Consider the following 18,360-nt stretch of genomic DNA (forward strand, 5'->3'; position numbering starts at 1 on the left):
ATCCTAAGGAACACCTTTTTAAAAGAGCTTTCAATCCAAGTTCCACTTTAGCAGCCACCATTACTTGTGAGCACAAAATTAATATTTCAATATCTAGCTAGTAATTACACCAGTCATCATTAAAATAATTTTTACCAACAGTTACCATAAAGTGCTGTCAGACACCAAAAACAATCGCTATGGCAAGCATAGTGGAAACAGTGCTATCTCAAATAGCTGTTGGCATTTTGTTGTCTTATTGTTATTGTTCAATCTACAGACCACATTGCTGGTTCACCATGAGACTCCTGAAATACATGAATTTATTGCCAGGATCATTTCTGATTCTACTTCCATGTGACACATATGATGGCCCAACTAAAAAGGATATGCAGAAATTCCTACTGTTGAGAAGAATGATTGTTTTACTTTCTCATTCTTCTACACAATGCTACAATAATGCTCACTGCAAAAACTGCAGGGAAAGGTTTACATTCAAACAAATGACTGTTATGATAAAAAGAAAATGTACATTAGGTTTTGTAAAACTTTCCTTTCCATTTTTAAAAAACTGAAATTGAGCCAAATCTATTTGAGAATCTCCCTTTTTGTGATTCATGGAAAATATTTTAAGTTTTAATTGGATTTAATGCAAAACCTCTTAACGTGAGGGTCAGTCAATCTCACCGAAATCCAGAGTTAAATTCAGGAAGCCAGAACTGATTCCAGAGTGATAATCCTAATTCAAAATATTTTTCATCTAGGGAATGAAATGTGAATAATCAGGAATCAGAAAGAAAAGAGGAAAAAAATACAGCATGATTCTGAAAATATATGGTCATTGGCAAAACTGTTTCTCTTTCTCATGGACAAGAACAAAATGAAACTACTGTAATAATGGAGGAACATTATAAGCAGTACATGAAAATCATACTGAAATTGTAACTTTTTAAGTAAAGATCAATTGGATTACTCACAATATGTAAATTAAGCATGTGCATATGTCCTTGCTGGATCAGAGCCCTAATGAAAACCAACATATGCCACAAAGTGCTAATGATTTAAATTATAATTATAGAGGGGCATACGCAAGAAGTTTGGATAAAGATTCTGAAGTAGAACTTTCCCTATCTTTGTGTGTTCCATTTCAAGGTTTCTATTACAAATATAGACCTATGTCATGAAGTTTGACCATTCCACATTCACAAATACAGCATTTCATTAAAACAACTTCATAAACATCACACAGAATTCATAAGTTGTACAGACAGATTCCCCACATTGTCACCTCTGTACACCTACTCTCTCTACTGTTTATATTTCTAATATGCCCATCACTGTAAAATCTAGGCACCAAACACAAGAATCAAAAGAAGTATTATTGCTGAAGGGTCAAACGTACATTAATTTTCAGATGAACCTTAGTTTGCCACATGCTTAAAAGGTCTGCACTGGACTCACACATTTAAACAATTGTTTTTCGTAATTTCTCTTGTTTCCAATCTGAGAATGTGATTCTAAGTCAAATGTTAACTCTCCTTTGTCACTGTAAAGCTGCGTGCAGTGACTGAGAGTATGAGTACCAACCTCAGGGCAGACTGTTAGGAACCAGCGCACAAACCCCAAATTGGTTGTGAGTTCTGTATTTAGATTTCATCAACCAATTATCAGGTGTAAACTCCTCAGGCCTAAACATGGAGTTACTGACAGTCCCCTTTGGTACTCTGCTCTATTTTGCCACCCAGCTGAGCATACCTTTGTGATAGATGGTCCCTTACACCAAGGATCACAACATTATTCAGGTTACTTCCTGTTTCAAAAGACCAGTCACTTACCCCAGGTCCATTGCACCTTAGATATCACACCAAAGACAACGCTTGTAGCCAATCATATAATAAACTATATAAAGATTTATAAAATAGCAAAAAGAAATTAGAGAGTTACTTACAAGGTTAAAGCCTCCAAAAATATATGCACAAATGAGTTACAAACTTAAGTTTCAAAAAGTAATAGACGCTTCTATAATAAACAAGTTTTATTGTCCTTTAGGACTAACCTAGGCTAAGACACTGCGGCTGTCTTGCTTATGCCTAGTATACCTTGTCCATCAGAATCCAAGCAGCATAGAGATACAGTTCCTTCTTGTTAGGGGTTTTTATCCCTCTCTTCCCTTGTGCTCTGATCATCAAATTCAGCTGATGGGAGGAATCCCCTTGCATGATTCATCCTTATGGCGTGGGGAGGGGAAAACAACCAACATCTTTTGTCCTCTTTATCATCCCACAATAGTCCGTCTGGTGTCAATGGACCTTTCCTGTTGGGCAGGACGGTAACACCTTCTGTTGGAGATCGGCACTTCACACTAGTTAAAGTCTCTCTCCTGTCTGGTGATTTACACAGTCACAGAGGCTCATAATACAACTGCTCAAATATTACCTTACAATATGGGATACAGATATTATAAGTGAGATTAATGCATGCAGCAAATCACAAACCTTCAATAAAGTCTAAACACATTCTTATAATTCTAATACCTATTTTAACACACAAGTGAGCCAGACTGATTCCAGCTGTGTATTAGTCAGTGTTCAGTTGAGACATGGGGACCTTGGCATAAGCTGGCACCTGGTCTGCTGGCGTCAGTCGCCGTAACTATTCTGAGCCCAGCCAGACCAAATTCAAATTAAGTCACTCTGCTCAAGGTTTTTGTTATAATGTGCTGGAAGGATCATGTTCTGTACCATTAACAGTGGCAGCTGATGCCCAACATCAGCAGTGGGGCTGAAGGTATCAGTCGATAACCCCCGCCTCCCCTGACTGATCATTTTCAAAGTGAAAAATGGGCACATTGTGGTTGTGAGGGTGGTGGATGGGAGGTCACAGGGAAGCACTTTGTTTGGGCATATGGGAGGTACTATCCCCTCCCCTTTTCAGAATGAAAAACTGGACACGTAGTAAAGGGCAGGTTGTGAGAAAACAATATTAATCTCTGCCATCCCTTCACCAATCTCTCCTATTTCTTACCTCTCCCTTGTCAATCTAGCCTCTGCCCTACCATCCCCTCACCACACACCCCATCAATTCACCCTTACCCACAACCTTATTCAGTAATTGACCCTCCCCACTTGCGCTCAACCCAAGCCATCTCCCTCCCAACTCGAAACCTCCCCAAACCACCTTGGCTCCCTCTAACTCAAGCCACAGTTACACAGAAACTTCTACTATCTATCTCACAAGGCTGAGAACCCACCCCTCTACAGCTTGGATCCACCCCCTTTAGTGCTGAACCCTATGTCACCCAACATCCCTAGGCTCAGAACCACCCCCCACCATACAGACCCAGCACTCCAAGCTCAGAGCCTTTCCCACTACTACCTGAGCCCCCACCCACTACCTCACTCAGAAGCCTCCTACTCTGCCCACCCCCACCACAAACACACAGGCCAGAAGCACTCTTGAAGTAGCCGGTTATAGCCTCCAGGGCCTGAAGGAGGCATAATCCTACCAGGAGCTCCCAGTGGCAGCAAGTGGTACTGCACCCTGCAGTACATTGGCCACTCTAAATGCTAGTGACGCTAGTGGTGAATCTTAACCTACTTAGCCCCTAATGGCCAGCCATGCCTGACCATACAGGGCAAAGTCTAAAAAACGATGATCGATCCTTCAGTAACAACTTCCAAATTTGGCCCTATTTGTGCAGTCCATTGGGAAGCTATTTGATTACGTTTCATTGTAATTTTTTACACTGACTTCACTTAGATTTATTTTTAATTTCCTAGTTATTCTGGTACTTTCTATGGTAGCATCCTCCAGAGTTTGGTCAAATATGTAGCAACCAGCCAAAAGGTGTGGGGGAGGGGATTCATAGGAAATACAATAATTACTTAAAGGTGCCTTTTAGAAGTAGTTTTGTCGGCTTATAAACTGACATTTGATTTTGTTTAATCAACTGTATATCAGCCTTTTCCTGTTCTTCAAAGAAAAGGCAACAGGTTATAAATCTGTGCAGCTTTCAACTAGCTTGAACCAGCATTTAGTGATTGTTCTTGCAATGTCATACAAATCTCTCATTATTTTCTAATGGTGCTCTGTTTCCTTTAGAAAACTAATATATTGATTAGATCTCCAGTGAAGAACATCTACAGTATAATCAGTTCAGGGGAGATTACTTGACTGGCTAATATCCGTACAGCCTTATATTCTTAGAAAGGTTCCTGGTGCCAGGAATCCTAAGGGTGCGGTAACCTCAGGTAAAAGCTACGCTTCTCATGCTTTGACTCTCCGGATCTGTTATTAATTCTCCATTGACACTAGGAGCATTTACTTCTTAAATATATTACACTCAATTAACTTAGGTTTAAGTTCTAGGTTTCCCCTGTCCCAATGCCGCAATTCAGATTCTAGGACCCAACAGCATTAAATCCACCTGGAGAAGGGGAACAGTGCCATGAGCCCCTGAATCCCCCGCCTCAGCACTGACAGTGGAGAGGACAACCCAGGAAGGGTCAGAGCCAGGCCCATCAGGAAAAGTACTGATTCAATCTCTTTCCCAGGCAGCCTACCCCAGCAGGATTCCTGTGGAGGCACAGACAGAAGGTGTGAAGTCTCCTCTGGAGCAACCACCTGCACATTCCACCTCCACGCATTCATGGCAGAAAGAAGGCTATCCTTTTGATATACTTCGTTGCTCACCTGAGACATTCAGAAACAGCTCCTTTGCTGGATAAAAGGCCTATATGCTCCCTCCTCCTTTCATTTTTTTAACATATAAAAAATACTGTCAAAAATGGTTGATCACAAAGAAACAAGCAATAGCTCCATGTGAGAAAACAAAATGCTCCTTTTAAAACAATTATGAATTGGCATAGTCAGCTATAAATAGAAACATTTTAAATATGGGTGAAACAGTTTGAAAACTGGAATTATCTTTTCCTATATGCAATCACATCCAGTGTTTTGCAAGACAAGATTTTATTGTTGTTATCATTAGTGCAAAGTGTGTTCACTCTTAAAATAGAAATACAATAGTCCAAATTCATTCTCTGTGTAACTCCACTGACTTCAATGAAGTAATCTTAGGGATGAATTTGGCCCAGTCTCTTTCTCTGGGTGACCTTTTGCTCAAAACGCTCACTGTTTGGTTCTGACCAACCACATTTCTGTAAAAACCAGCTTTTTACTCACAGGTCCCTATATTAGAAGCAATGACAGGCTGTCAGTAAGTGTAAAATAAGCAGTAAGCAAGGTTTAGAATTTATTTATTTTATTTAATTTAATTATTATTTATTTAATTAGAAATTAGAATGGCTACCTACCAAAGAAATTGTTCGTATAGTCATGTCACTTTTTAAATTATGTTACAAGGCATAACAATGAGCCAACCAGATCTAAATTCAGACTTTTCCTTAAGTCTACTGTATTGGGGGATATTTGTAAGGAAGAACACTTTGTAACTGATGCAACCCCAGTTATTTTATTCTACTGCTCCATACAGGAGTTATTTATAAGAGGAGTTATTTGCACAAACTTGGCTCTTAGCAAAGACACCCTGAATTCTCTGCCTCTGAGTTGTGCCTCCAGTGATATTTACCAGTTATTACCTTGTAAGTCATTTCTATTTTAAAGTCATTTCTGTTTTTAAAGTTAATGTAGTGCTCAGGAGAGATACCAGATTGCTAGCCCTGCCCATTTATCTATGTGCTGCCATGGGAATTGAGGTTAGTAATTGCATATGAAACAACAGGCCTGGGGTTGGTGGCAGGGTATTCTCAGGAGAAGCTCCTCAGCTCTGGAATTCAACTCCCCCACTGATCAGCATCAAAATCAATTGACCTTTAGGACACATTATAAGGATCATCTCATGTTTCTGGAGGTTGGTAACTTCATATGGGCAACTGTGGGGTTTTTTGCAGGAGTGAAATACCCTATTTTCTTTTATGAGGCATTTTGTACATGCATTCTAACCCATGTTACATAGGATGTATTTTATAAATCAGTCAGTCAATAGATAAAATATTTCATCTGGGCTTATAGATTGTGATCTGCTTGTGTGTAGCAAGACCAAATTTTATGGTCAGAAAACTTCTGAACCACTGAAAACTATATTTGTGTTGTTTGCCAGGTGGAATGCACATCACTTAAAGCAAGAGATATATTTCTGCAGATTTCCTGTTCAGTTTGTTGAACAGGTTATCTATTTTTAAAAGCATTGTATTTAAAAAGTTCTGAGTGAAACCCATGCTCTTTTGAACCAAGTCAGGCAAGCTGTAAAAAAATTAATGCATTAATCCCAGTGTCAAGGACTGAAGTCTTTCACTTCAAAATAGACTGTACAGCATGCAAAATGGGATGGTAGGAAATTTAGCAACTTTTATGAAATCTCATTTTTAACTGTTTTTAAATCTTTTGTTATCATTTTCAGTGAAGTTTAATCTTTGTTATGTAATATACGGACAATGTAACTGTAATTATTCTTGTCCTAATAGTTTATAAAATAAGAATGTCTACTTTAACATATGTTTTAGGATAATTTATCTTCTGATAGTGTAAAAAACCAATAGAAGTGGCCTATACAAACAAGAGTTGTTGACTGTTAGCTGATGGTTAAAATACTATATTTCAGTTTGCTCCCACTATGAAGGATCTCCTCGAAGCCACACAACAAAGATTAAAATAGGAAAGTCACTAATTTGACAAGATAATTTTCCTGATATCTGCTGGGAGAGCAATACAGCGGTGCATAGACAATCCAGGAAGTTTTTGGAAAGCGTAGGGGACAATTTCCTGGCGCAAGTGCTAGAGGAGCCAACTAGGGGGGGCGCTTTTCTTGACCTGCTGCTCACAAACCGGGTAGAATTAGTGGGGGAAGCAAAAGTGGATGGGAATCTGGGAGGCAGTGACCATGAGTTCAGGATCCTGACGCAGGGAAGAAAGGTAAGCAGCAGGATACGGACCCTGGACTTCAGGAAAGCAGACTTCGACTCCCTCAGGGAACGGATGGCCAGGATCCCCTGGGGGACTAACTTGAAGGGGAAAGGAGTCCAGGAGAGCTGGCTGTATTTCAAGGAATCCCTGTTGAGGTTACAGGGACAAACCATCCCGATGAGTTGAAAGAATAGTAAATATGGCAGGCGACCAGCTTGGCTTAATGGTGAAATCCTAGCGGATCTTAAACATAAAAAAGAAGCTTACAAGAAGTGGAAGGTTGGACATATGACCAGGGAAGAGTATAAAAATATTGCTCGGGCATGTAGGAATGATATCAGGAGGGCCAAATCGCACCTGGAGCTGCAGCTAGCCAGAGATGTCAAGAGTAACAAGAAGGGTTTCTTCAGGTATGTTGGCAACAAGAAGAAAGCCAAGGAAAGTGTGGGCCCCTTACTGAATGAGGGAGGCAACCAAGTGACAGAGGATGTGGAAAAAGCTAATGTACTCAATGCTTCTTTTGCCTCTGTTTTCACTAACAAGGTCAGCTCCCAGACTGCTGCGCTGGGCATCACAAAATGGGGAAGAGATGGCCAGCCCTCTGTGGAGATAGAGGTGGTTAGGGACTATTTAGAAAAGCTGGACGTGCACAAGTCCATGGGGCCGGACGAGTTGCATCCGAGAGTGCTGAAGGAATTGGCGGCTGTGATTGCAGAGCCATTGGCCATTATCTTTGAAAACTTGTGGCGAACGGGGGAAGTCCCGGATGACTGGAAAAAGGCTAATGTAGTGCCAATCTTTAAAAAAGGGAAGAAGGAGGATCCTGGGAACTACAGGTCAGTCAGCCTCACCTCAGTCCCTGGAAAAATCATGGAGCAGGTCCTCAAAGAATCAATCCTGAAGCACTTGCATGAGAGGAAAGTGATCAGGAACAGCCAGCATGGATTCACCAAGGGAAGGTCATGCCTGACTAATCTAATCGCCTTTTATGATGAGATTACTGGTTCTGTGGATGAAGGGAAAGCAGTGGATGTATTGTTTCTTGACTTTAGCAAAGCTTTTGACACGGTCTCCCACAGTATTCTTGTCAGCAAGTTAAGGAAGTATGGGCTGGATGAATGCACTATAAGGTGGGTAGAAAGCTGGCTAGATTGTCGGGCTCAACGGGTAGTTATCAATGGCTCCATGTCTAGTTGGCAGCCGGTATCAAGTGGAGTGCCCCAAGGGTCGGTCCTGGGGCCGGTTTTGTTCAATATCTTCATAAATGATCTGGAGGATGGTGTGGTTTGCACTCTCAGCAAATTTGCGGATGATACTAAACTGGGAGGAGTGGTAGATACGCTGGAGGGCAGGGATAGGATACAGAAGGACCTAGACAAATTGGAGGATTGGGCCAAAAGAAATCTGATGAGGTTCAATAAGGATAAGTGCAGGGTCCTGCACTTAGGACGGAAGAACCCAATGCACAGCTACAGACTAGGGACCGAATGGCTAGGCAGCAGTTCTGCGGAAAAGGACCTAGGGGTGACAGTGGACGAGAAGCTGGATATGAGTCAGCAGTGTGCCCTTGTTGCCAAGAAGGCCAATGGCATTTTGGGATGTATAAGTAGGGGCATAGCGAGCAGATCGAGGGACGTGATCGTTCCCCTCTATTCGACATTGGTGAGGCCTCATCTGGAGTACTGTGTCCAGTTTGGGGCCCCACACTTCAAGAAGGATGTGGATAAATTAGAGAGAGTCCAGCGAAGGGCAACAAAAATGATTAGGGGTCTGGAACACATGAGTTATGAGGAGAGGCTGAGGGAGCTGGGATTGTTTAGCCTGCAGAAGAGAAGAATGAGGGGGGATTTGATAGCTGCTTTCAACTACCTGAAAGGGGGTTCCAAAGAGGATGGCTCTAGACTGTTCTCAATGGTAGCAGATGACAGAACGAGGAGTAATGGTCTCAAGTTGCAGTGGGGGAGGTTTAGATTGGATATTAGGAAAAACTTTTTCACTAAGAGGGTGGTGAAACACTGGAATGCGTTACCTAGGGAGGTGGTAGAATCTCCTTCCTTAGAGGTTTTTAAGGTCAGGCTTGACAAAGCCCTGGCTGGGATGGTTTAACTGGGAATTGGTCCTGCTTCGAGCAGGGGGTTGGACTAGATGACCTTCTGGGGTCCCTTCCAACCCTGATATTCTATGGTTCTATGATTCTATGATTCTTTTAGAGAGCTCTGCTTATATCTCCTTCATTTTGGGAAGGGGGGATGTTTTCACTTTACAGAATAGCTTCCACTGGAAAACCTGCATAGCAGAATAGAATTTCTGCATACACAGCATAGTCTCTAACCCGAGCTCTTGGACTGTTAAGGGTGGAATCGCTAGCTCCAAGACATCCTGTAGATCTTTCACTCTGCCCTTAACCAGCAGACTACACTAATGAGTCAGGTTTCATTTCCTGCATTTCTGATTTCCCTTTTCAATACTCAATTATTCAGAAGCATTCCAGGATACAAGAGGGCTTACTCCCCCATACTGCACAAATAATATTTTTCTGTTTTCTTTGATCAGGTGCTCCACATGCACCTTGAAAACCATGTCACAGGAAACAGTTTGAAGTGGCCCAGCTTAAAGACTGTAAAACTAAATGAAAAACTTATCTGGTACACAGGCATGACGACCTTAATCTGTTTGTACTGGCTAAAGAACAAATAATGCTATCATCCACTATTTAATTTATGACTCAATAATAGTTGCTTGTGATTTTACTCTGCAAAAGTTTAAATGTAACTGTACTTCAGACTTAGCAACAAAAGTGTTTCTGACAGACTCCTCCATGCAAGGTAATATAATATCCTTTTGTATATCATGCAAAACTATCAAACTGTTTCCGTCATTTGCAATCTATGTGTAACAATAATCATATATTGTCTATGACACCTTTAACAAGAAATCAGTAACAGTGCCTGATTATTTAAAAAGGAGGCTGCACAACTGCGTACGCAATATATGTGTAATCTACAGATACAGTTTTTACAACTGTGTATGTAAATGGAATAAATATATATATGTAAATGACTGTGGAAATGTACTAACGCAATTTTTGTGCAAATCAGACACAAACTATATACCTAACTTTTAAAAAAAATTGGCCCATAATTTGTCATAGCAATTGCAATTTACCCTCAAAACAGTGGTAGCTTATCTACAATAGAAAGTTTTACCAGCAAAACTTCTGCCAGTATACTGCTACTGACATAGCTGTTTTGGAAGAGTGCATTCATGTTTGATTGCCTTTGCTAGTGCAGTGTGTCCACACAACACCAGGTTGTCTTGGCAGAAGATGTGCAGCACTGTATAGTGCATGCCAGTGTCCCCCAAACCACCATCCAGCACACAAGCTAGTGACAAAGATTTGCAGTATGTTACACAATACCAGCACTGTGGTGGGAAAGTCCTACAATTCCCTCTGTTCCATCCCATAATCTACCTTTTTGCACCGGTTTTCAATCTCTCCACCATCTTGCCATCAAAAACATGGACGCTGAACAGATCAGCAGAGCTCTCTGGTCTGTTTCAGAGACAGGGCAAGTGATTCTTTTGTATTTGTGGAACTGCAACAACTACCAAGGCCATGCAGCAGGAAACTGAGAATACTGAGGAGGAATAGATGATATGGACAGTGAATGAAACTGGCCAGCTGTGGCAGGTATTGCTGTACATTGGGGATAGACAGTATTGGGCTCATGAAATGAGCACTGAGTGGTGGAATTAGCTCATGATGCAAACCTGGGACAACCAGGAGTTCTGCAGAATTTTCAGATGTGGATGGCCAGTTTGCTGAAGTCAGACAGTGTGACGCTTTGTTTTGCTGCAATACAGAGTAATTAGCCGGTGCATGAATTATTTCTTTGCTTAGGGGAGCTATTGATTTGTGGGGTTTGCATCTCTGTATTGTAAGACAAAGAGAATAAATCCTGGTTTTCACAAAATAGAATTTTATTATGCAACAATAAACAACACATAAACTACTAAAAAAGAATGCGCAAGATGCTAACAGCTCAAGGGCGCATCACAGATCAGAGTAAGTGTATTCACAGCAATCCTCCTTATTGTCCGCTGGGGCTGAGCTAAGGCATACTGCTTCAGGGAATGCTGGTGCCTTGAGGAGAAAGGTGTAGGGGAGGTGAGGGTGGCCTTGGCCCCAGGAAGAAGGAATTGTTGTCCATGCAGTGTATTGGCTGCTGGAGTGCTCTACTCCTAATGCTTCAGAGCATCCGAATTTGATATCTGAGGAACTGCATGATGTGTGGGTGCACCTGTCCTTTCTCCGGCATTCAGTCCCAGCAGTCTCCTGGGCTCCAGTCTCAGCAGTCTGGAGCAGTCCTGAGAACCTGTCTTCTCTTGTCTGTTTCTCTTTCCTCCCTATCATAGTGAGTCTCTCAGTGGGTGTAGAAGGGGCAGCCCTCAAGGATTCCACAACCGAGGTCACTGAAAACTACCAGGCAGAGAGCCACTGTTAGATGTAAGGGGTTAGCTGGCAGCACAAGATAATTAACTCCCTAAATTTTTTCTCATATAAAGCTGCATAAAAAGTATGTACAGGCCCACAGTCACTACCACTTATCAATACCCAGCATGGTGAGTACATGGGGTCACTTTTCAATCCCCCTATGTGAGGAGTGGGCAGGACCTGGGGAACTTTAGGGACAGTGTAGTAAACATTGATTAACTTGTTACAGGCAATGGTGATGCTAGCGGATATATCACTCATGAGGATACCAAAGGCCCAGAGAAGGCAGCTGCTCAAGAGGATTTGCGGTTACCCGGAGCCATATGCTGCTGGGTTTTTCACAGCAATGGTCACCCAGAGCACCTCTGCAGTGTGGGTTCGGAAGATGTCCTACCACGGTGGTAGAAAGAAGGCTGCTCTGCCTAGGAATGTCTGGGCAAAGATCAAACACAACCTGCTCAAAAAGTTCTGTGAAATTGTCCCAGAGGACCAGGAAGCTGTTGGGGCCAAGATAAACCAGCGGCTCCATATGCAGCAGAAGATTATGACTGCTGAATAGAGTTGTGAATCTGTCCAAGCCAAGATCTAACTACACACTGTTTCTATCTCTTTCCTGAAGCTAACCACAACATACAAGTGATGAGTTTTGGACTTGAAAACCACAAGTTTGAACAGCATGTGTAATGTGCTTTACACTTGAAAATCTGCACACTACAAGTTTACAGTGCATTTTCTGAAAAAGCATAGTCAGAATACCCAGTTGCTACTATTTTCTATTTTTAGTATATTTAATTTTATTGGTTAGCAGGCAAGCACTGTCTCCATATGTATCTGAATGCTCAGGTATTAGTTTGCACATAGCTTACAAGTGCTGGAAGCTTTTTTTTTTTTTTTTTTTTTTTTGCCTGTTCGCAATGTATAGAATTTTATTTGGTTACCTTCCCTGCAAAACTATATACTTCGAAAGCAAAATTATTTTCCAGCATTATGTATTTGTGAATGTTTCTGGCTGCTTTTCCCTGTTTTCTTTTGTCAGTTTTGCCTAGGAAGGCCAGTGCATGCTCTTAAAATAAACCAGCTACTTTAAAGCAGAATTCCTTTGTTCCCTGTTCACACGTGGTCAGCTGCCATTTTGAGAGGGGAAGAGGAGAAATTTGGGAGGCCCTGGAAAAAGTAAAACAAATGGCATTCACTAATGAGACCAGTGACTTATACCCACCTGAATTCCTTTCTCCTTCCTCAATGGAGTTCAGCTGGGTCTTGAGGAAGTCTTCGCTCTCCATCAGCACTGCATCATCCATATCCCCCTCTTCAAAGAGTTTATCATTTGTGTGCAGTTCAAGGGTTCCTTCTTCTGGATGTCATGAGATGTCCCCTGCCCATAGCAGGTAGATGGTGGGATTCCCTCTCAATATGGCGTAGAGCTCTACATAATAGCGGAAGCTGTGAGAGACAGCACTAGATTTTTTGTTGCTCTCCTTTGTCTTTTGGTAGGATTGCCACAGCTCATTCACCTTTGCCCGCCATTGGAAATTATCTCTGTCATACCTCAGTTTCTGCAACCTCTATACAATATCTGCATAAACATCTTTATTCCGGTGGAAATTCCGCAGCTGTGCCTGCATGCTCCTTCTCCCACAAACCCAGGACATTCAAGACCTTGTTTCTGGACCAGTCAGCAGCACGAGGCTTAGCTGGAGTTTTCCATGTAGCCATACCTGTGTGCTAGCAAAGGTGGGGGCTAGTAGGAAAAGAGACATTGCCAAAACACTCTGGGGATTTTAAGCTGGGGGGCAGGCATGGGCTACTGGTCTTTGTGAACCCTTGGCAGCAAAAATTCAACCAGAGCAGTCACTCCCATGGGAACAATGACATTGTAAACTTGTTGCTGGAGGACTGCTTGTACTGATACCGATATGTCCGCGTTCACACAGGCACTGTGCTGGTCAAACACTACTGCTAGAAGCCTTATGTCACTTGGGAAACTGGTTTAACTTTCGCTGGCAAGAATTCAGAGTTTTGTTGGCAGGACTGAAAATTCAGGGTGGATGCATGCCAGTAAAATTTTACAGTACAAACCAGGCCTAAGAGTAGAAGCAAAGTAAATCCCAAACATCCCATACTATATACAATAAATATATTTAATAATAAACAATAAACAGTAGTACTAATAAATATATTTAATAATAAACAATAAACAGTAGTACTAATAAGGAAACAAACGCCTGAACCATGATGGAAGGATGTAGAGGAGAAAAGAATTCCGGAATTGTAGACCACTGATTCCAATCCATTCCACATTTTACCTAGGAAAAACCAGGAGGGAAGGGATGAGCCAGTGCAATGTGGAAAGATTGAAGTTGGAAGATTTGTGACTTAAAAAGGCCATAACTGAGGAAGTTTTAGTAGCCCAGAGAAGATGTGATGAATAGCTGGTAAGGAGATAAAAAGAAATGTGTAAAGGAATCACCCCTTAAAAGAATAGGATGAATAGTATCATGAAATATTTAATATTTATATTAACCAAGTAATGTATGAAAAATACAAACACCAATGGGAGGAATACCTGTTGTAACTGCCACCCTCCTCCTCAGTTCAGGGACAGGGGGAACACAAAGGAGAACTGGTTGCTGTTAACTGGTTGCCAGTCTCAGTGATTTTATTCTGGATTTACACCAGTGTAATTGAGATAGTCTCACCCATTGTCTCTATCTATATTTTTTAAAAAGACAAAATAATAAAGTTCTTATTATTATCTCCAAATATTTTTCAGAAGAAATTTTTTTTTGTGGAACAGAATATTCAGTTGAACAGAAGAAAATTGTTTCTTACAAACATCTGGGGGAAAAGTAACTACCTATACCAAAGAATGCAAATTGCCTTTAATAATTGTCCTGCCACATTCTGGACTAGCTTTGGCTTCTGAAAGGTCTTGAATTGTAGCCTCAAGTGGAGTGCATCACAGTAGTTTAATCTCAAGATACAAAGACACAGAAAAATGTCACCAGGTCCACATCTGAAACAAGACATCTATGACAGAGTGCTGGACAACAGCAACTGATTCAGCACTCTGATCACTGCAACTTCAATTAGTTTCCCAGTGCTCACCTGAATATGGGAACTGTACCAAACTGATCAATTGGCAATAGGCTGAAAAGAGTAAAAAGCTAATTACCTCATTAACTCAGAGGGTACAAAGGCACAGGAAGGAAGCACAAAAGGGAGAGAGAAAGTGAAAGAGCTGTAGGCTGGTAGAGCTAGGGCCACAGAAGGGCTCTGCCTTACAGCCCCAGGATACTATTAAAGCTGCTGCACGATCTATAAAGGTGGTGGGAATGAACTTTGTAAATAAATAACTGGGTGTTTGACTTGAAGAAGGTCTCCGAATAGTTTGCTTGTCTTGAAAGAGGCAAGAGTGGAGCATGTCCCTGCCACAAAGTTATACAACTCAGCAAGCAAAGATGGGAAAATGTATTCTTCAGGGCCGGTATCAGGGCACACAGTAATAGCTTTGGGTCAAATAAGACCACTAAGTTGTGAAATTAATTCACAATCAATGGCTGCACAGTCAGTTTGCCATGCTGATATAATTCTAGTCAATTCTTGTGTTGCTTTCCCAAACCTACTAATGTTATCTCAGCCTTATCCAGACTGAGCCTCAACCAGCTGGTCCTCATTCAGGACTAAGTCTCCTGGTCATCCATTACCCTGCACCAAAGGAATCAGCTGTAAGGAGAAATACAGCTGAGTAACATTCACCTAGTGCAGACATTGTAGCCCACAATCTCTTTATTAACCTTCCTAAAGGTCTAATACACATATTGAAAAAATGGGTGGGCAATACAGCAGAACCCTGCAGTTCCTAGCATGAGAGAGTCTTTGGGATGGATGAATAATCACTTTCCGGTTCCTCTCTGATATTAAGAAACAAAGCTACTTCAGAGCAGTTCCATCTATTTCTACTAAGGACCATGGCATTGTCATCAGCATCTCATGATCAACCACATCAAAGACAAGGGATAGACCCAATAAAGTCACCGTGGACATTGTGGGCCTGGTTCTCATTTCACTGTCGTTGTAAAACAGACCTTAAAATATGGCTAATTTACATTTATACTCACTTTGAGGCCTATTTACTCTGCCACATTGATGTAATGTATAAAAAAGAATCAGATCTAGTATACAGAAGAATCAGATCTATTATGTTCATCTATAAGCCGGAGATCATTGACCAGTGCCTGCAGTTTTTGTCCCATACCCAAGTCTAAATCCAGATTTACTAGCAACAAGAAAATCTCAATACTGGTAACATTGCCATAGCTGCTTCATCGCCATCTTCTTAATGATCAACCCCCACAAAGCAGGAGACTCAATACTAATAATGTGTTGGTGAGAGCATCAGAAACATGAGTTGATTTCTTGAGTAAAAGCCTCACTGACGCATCTTTGAACATGCCTAGCATCCAACCCTCACACAACAAAGCAATGATAACTTCCACCAACAAAGGACCCACTCTCTCACTACTGGCCTTTACCAGCCTGGAGTGACATAGTTCCCAATGCCCAGGAGGAGGCCCAAAGGACCCTGAACACTTCCACACCTTCAGGGAGAAACACTGACCAAAACACAAAGAGTGATCTGCATTTGTCTTCCCCAAACCTTATCCTGCACCCATGAATTCAACAAGCTGCATCTACAACCAACAATTTTATCAACATAGTAATCAGCAAATTCCTCACAACAAGAAAAAAGACTCAATTCAGTTTCCAAGTGTGGGTAGATTGGATTAACCAAGCTATCCACTACCCAAAACAATTCAAATGTGCATAACGCTACCGAACTATGATGGAGATAAAACTTACCCTCTCCTGCACAGCTTCCAAATAAGATTTTTTTAAAATGATTTATGTCATATAGATCAGACTTCGTCTGGGACTTTGTCCACTGGTATTATAACCTTCTTCCCTCTCCTTTCATCCTCTGCAAGTCATCTGTGAACCACAGTGACCTGGAAGGGCAAAGTCAGAGCAAGGGCATTCAGGAACCACTGTATCAGTAGCTGTGGACATAGATCTTGATAATATCCCCAGCCCATCAATAGAGTGGGAAACTGGCAACAGAGTACACTCCCTCAGAGACTTTCTGAAACATGTCTGCCTACCTAACCGTTGCAGGCTTTTTAAACTGCTATATATCAATGAAGTAATTAAGTTAATGTTAATAACCACTTGATAAAAAGCAAAAGAACATTCATTATAAAAGAAAGACGTAAAGGCTTGTTCTTCCCCTTCAACCACTGCCTGTTTGGCAAAAACATAAAAGATAATGTAACAATTGTTTCAAAACAAATAAGAGAAAAGACAAATTAACTTGTGTTCTTTTCATGTCAACTCCAAAGGCATTGTTGAGCTTTCAATTGGAAAATAAATAACTATTGACCATAGGAGAAACCAGGATGTAGAATTATATTAATGCAAACTCTGTCTTGTGGAATATCAGTCTGTTAATTAAAAAAGTTGCAGGTAGAAAGTTACAAGTCAACACATAATTAAAAAGTTGGGGCAACAATATTAAAATGGCTGGCATCTAAGCTCGTTTTCAGAAAAATCAGTAATAGAAGGGAAACAATTCAAATTGGGGGCTATTTTTAAAATGTTTATATGAGTTTATACAGGTTGCCTTAGCACTGCCCTGGAAAACAAGTTTATTCTCTATGCTTGATAAACACATATTTTTACGTGCAATGTTTGAAACCATATTTTATTCAATATACACTGGCAAGGATTTTTCTCTGTGTGTTGTGTGTACGATTATATGGAGAAATACATATCCATATATTTAATTAAAATATAGATTAGGTTGCTATATGGAGATAGGAATGCTCTTGTTTCCCAGAGCTGATAAATAAGGCTTGTCAAAGGGCAAAAAACCTTTGGCTCCAATTCAGATATTTCTTGTGGGGAGGGCAAATTCTGGTTCCCCCTCCTTCCCTTGGCAGGGATCCTGGGCACCCACTTGACTTCCCCACTCCTTCAGGGACCCCAGGTATCCTTTGGCCAGGGAGTCTCCCATCTTTATTAACCACACACAATGCATGAGCCAGTGCTACCAGGAGCCAAATTCTCTGTGGATTCCCCTGTGCTCGACTGTACAGTACAGGAACAGAGTGTCCCAACACTGTTTGATCCAGCTGCTCTTCCATCAGTACGAAGGGGCAGCTGGGTCAGAGTTCTGTGGCATTCTGACCACGCATTTGGAGTGTCACTTCAGACTGCTCCGGCAGCAGCTGCACAGACTTAGTACAGGACCTCTGCTTAACAGTGGCTCCACAGCCGATGCAAAAAGCTTGGGGGTGGCACTTGCACCATGCCCCACCCCCCAACTAGCACTACTGCGACAAACAAAGCTAGAAAATATTAAGAAATCCCCCCACCTACTATCATAGAATCTCAGGGTTGGAAGGGACCTCAGGAGGTCAGCTACCCCAACTCCTTGCTCAAAGCAGGACCAATCCCCAATTTTTGCCCCAGGTCCCTAAATGGCTCCCTCAATGATTGAACCCACAACCCTGGGTTTAGCAGGCCAATGCTCAAACCACTGAGCTATCCCTCCCCCTGTTAGTGACAGCCCCCCTATGTCTGCTAGTGAGAGCCCCCAAAACTCTCACATGCACAAGAGAATACAAAATGCAATTTCCGAAAGTGTTTCTCCTGGTCTTTTTCATTGTTATAAAGAACAACCCCCTTCCACCTCCCCCCACCCAAAAAAACCCCTCCAAACAAATCAACAAAACACCCTCTTATAATCGTTTCCATCCAACAATTAAACTTTGCCTATCCAAACTACAGAGCATTACAAAGGCTTGATTAGAAATGCTGGATAGAATCATAGAATATAAGGGTTGGAAGGGACCCCAGAAGGTCATCTAGTCCAACCCCCTGCTCGAAGCAGGACCAATTCC

General features: G+C 41.6%; 1 protein-coding gene and 1 long non-coding RNA gene across 3 annotated transcripts in view; both read left to right on the top strand.

Moving 5' to 3' along the window:
• Positions 1–18,360, top strand: part of CLDN10 (claudin 10) — a 120,281-nt gene that overhangs the window by 66,320 nt on the left and 35,601 nt on the right. The gene's annotated exons all lie outside the window — the stretch shown is intronic.
• On the top strand, positions 5,672–12,486 carry LOC142072488 (uncharacterized). Its single transcript, XR_012668877.1, has 2 exons — positions 5,672–5,851; positions 11,628–12,486. It is a non-coding gene; the product is annotated as an uncharacterized LOC142072488 (long non-coding RNA).

The sequence above is a fragment of the Caretta caretta genome, chromosome 1, assembly GCF_965140235.1.
Source record: "Caretta caretta isolate rCarCar2 chromosome 1, rCarCar1.hap1, whole genome shotgun sequence".
Lineage (NCBI taxonomy): Eukaryota > Metazoa > Chordata > Testudines > Cheloniidae > Caretta > Caretta caretta.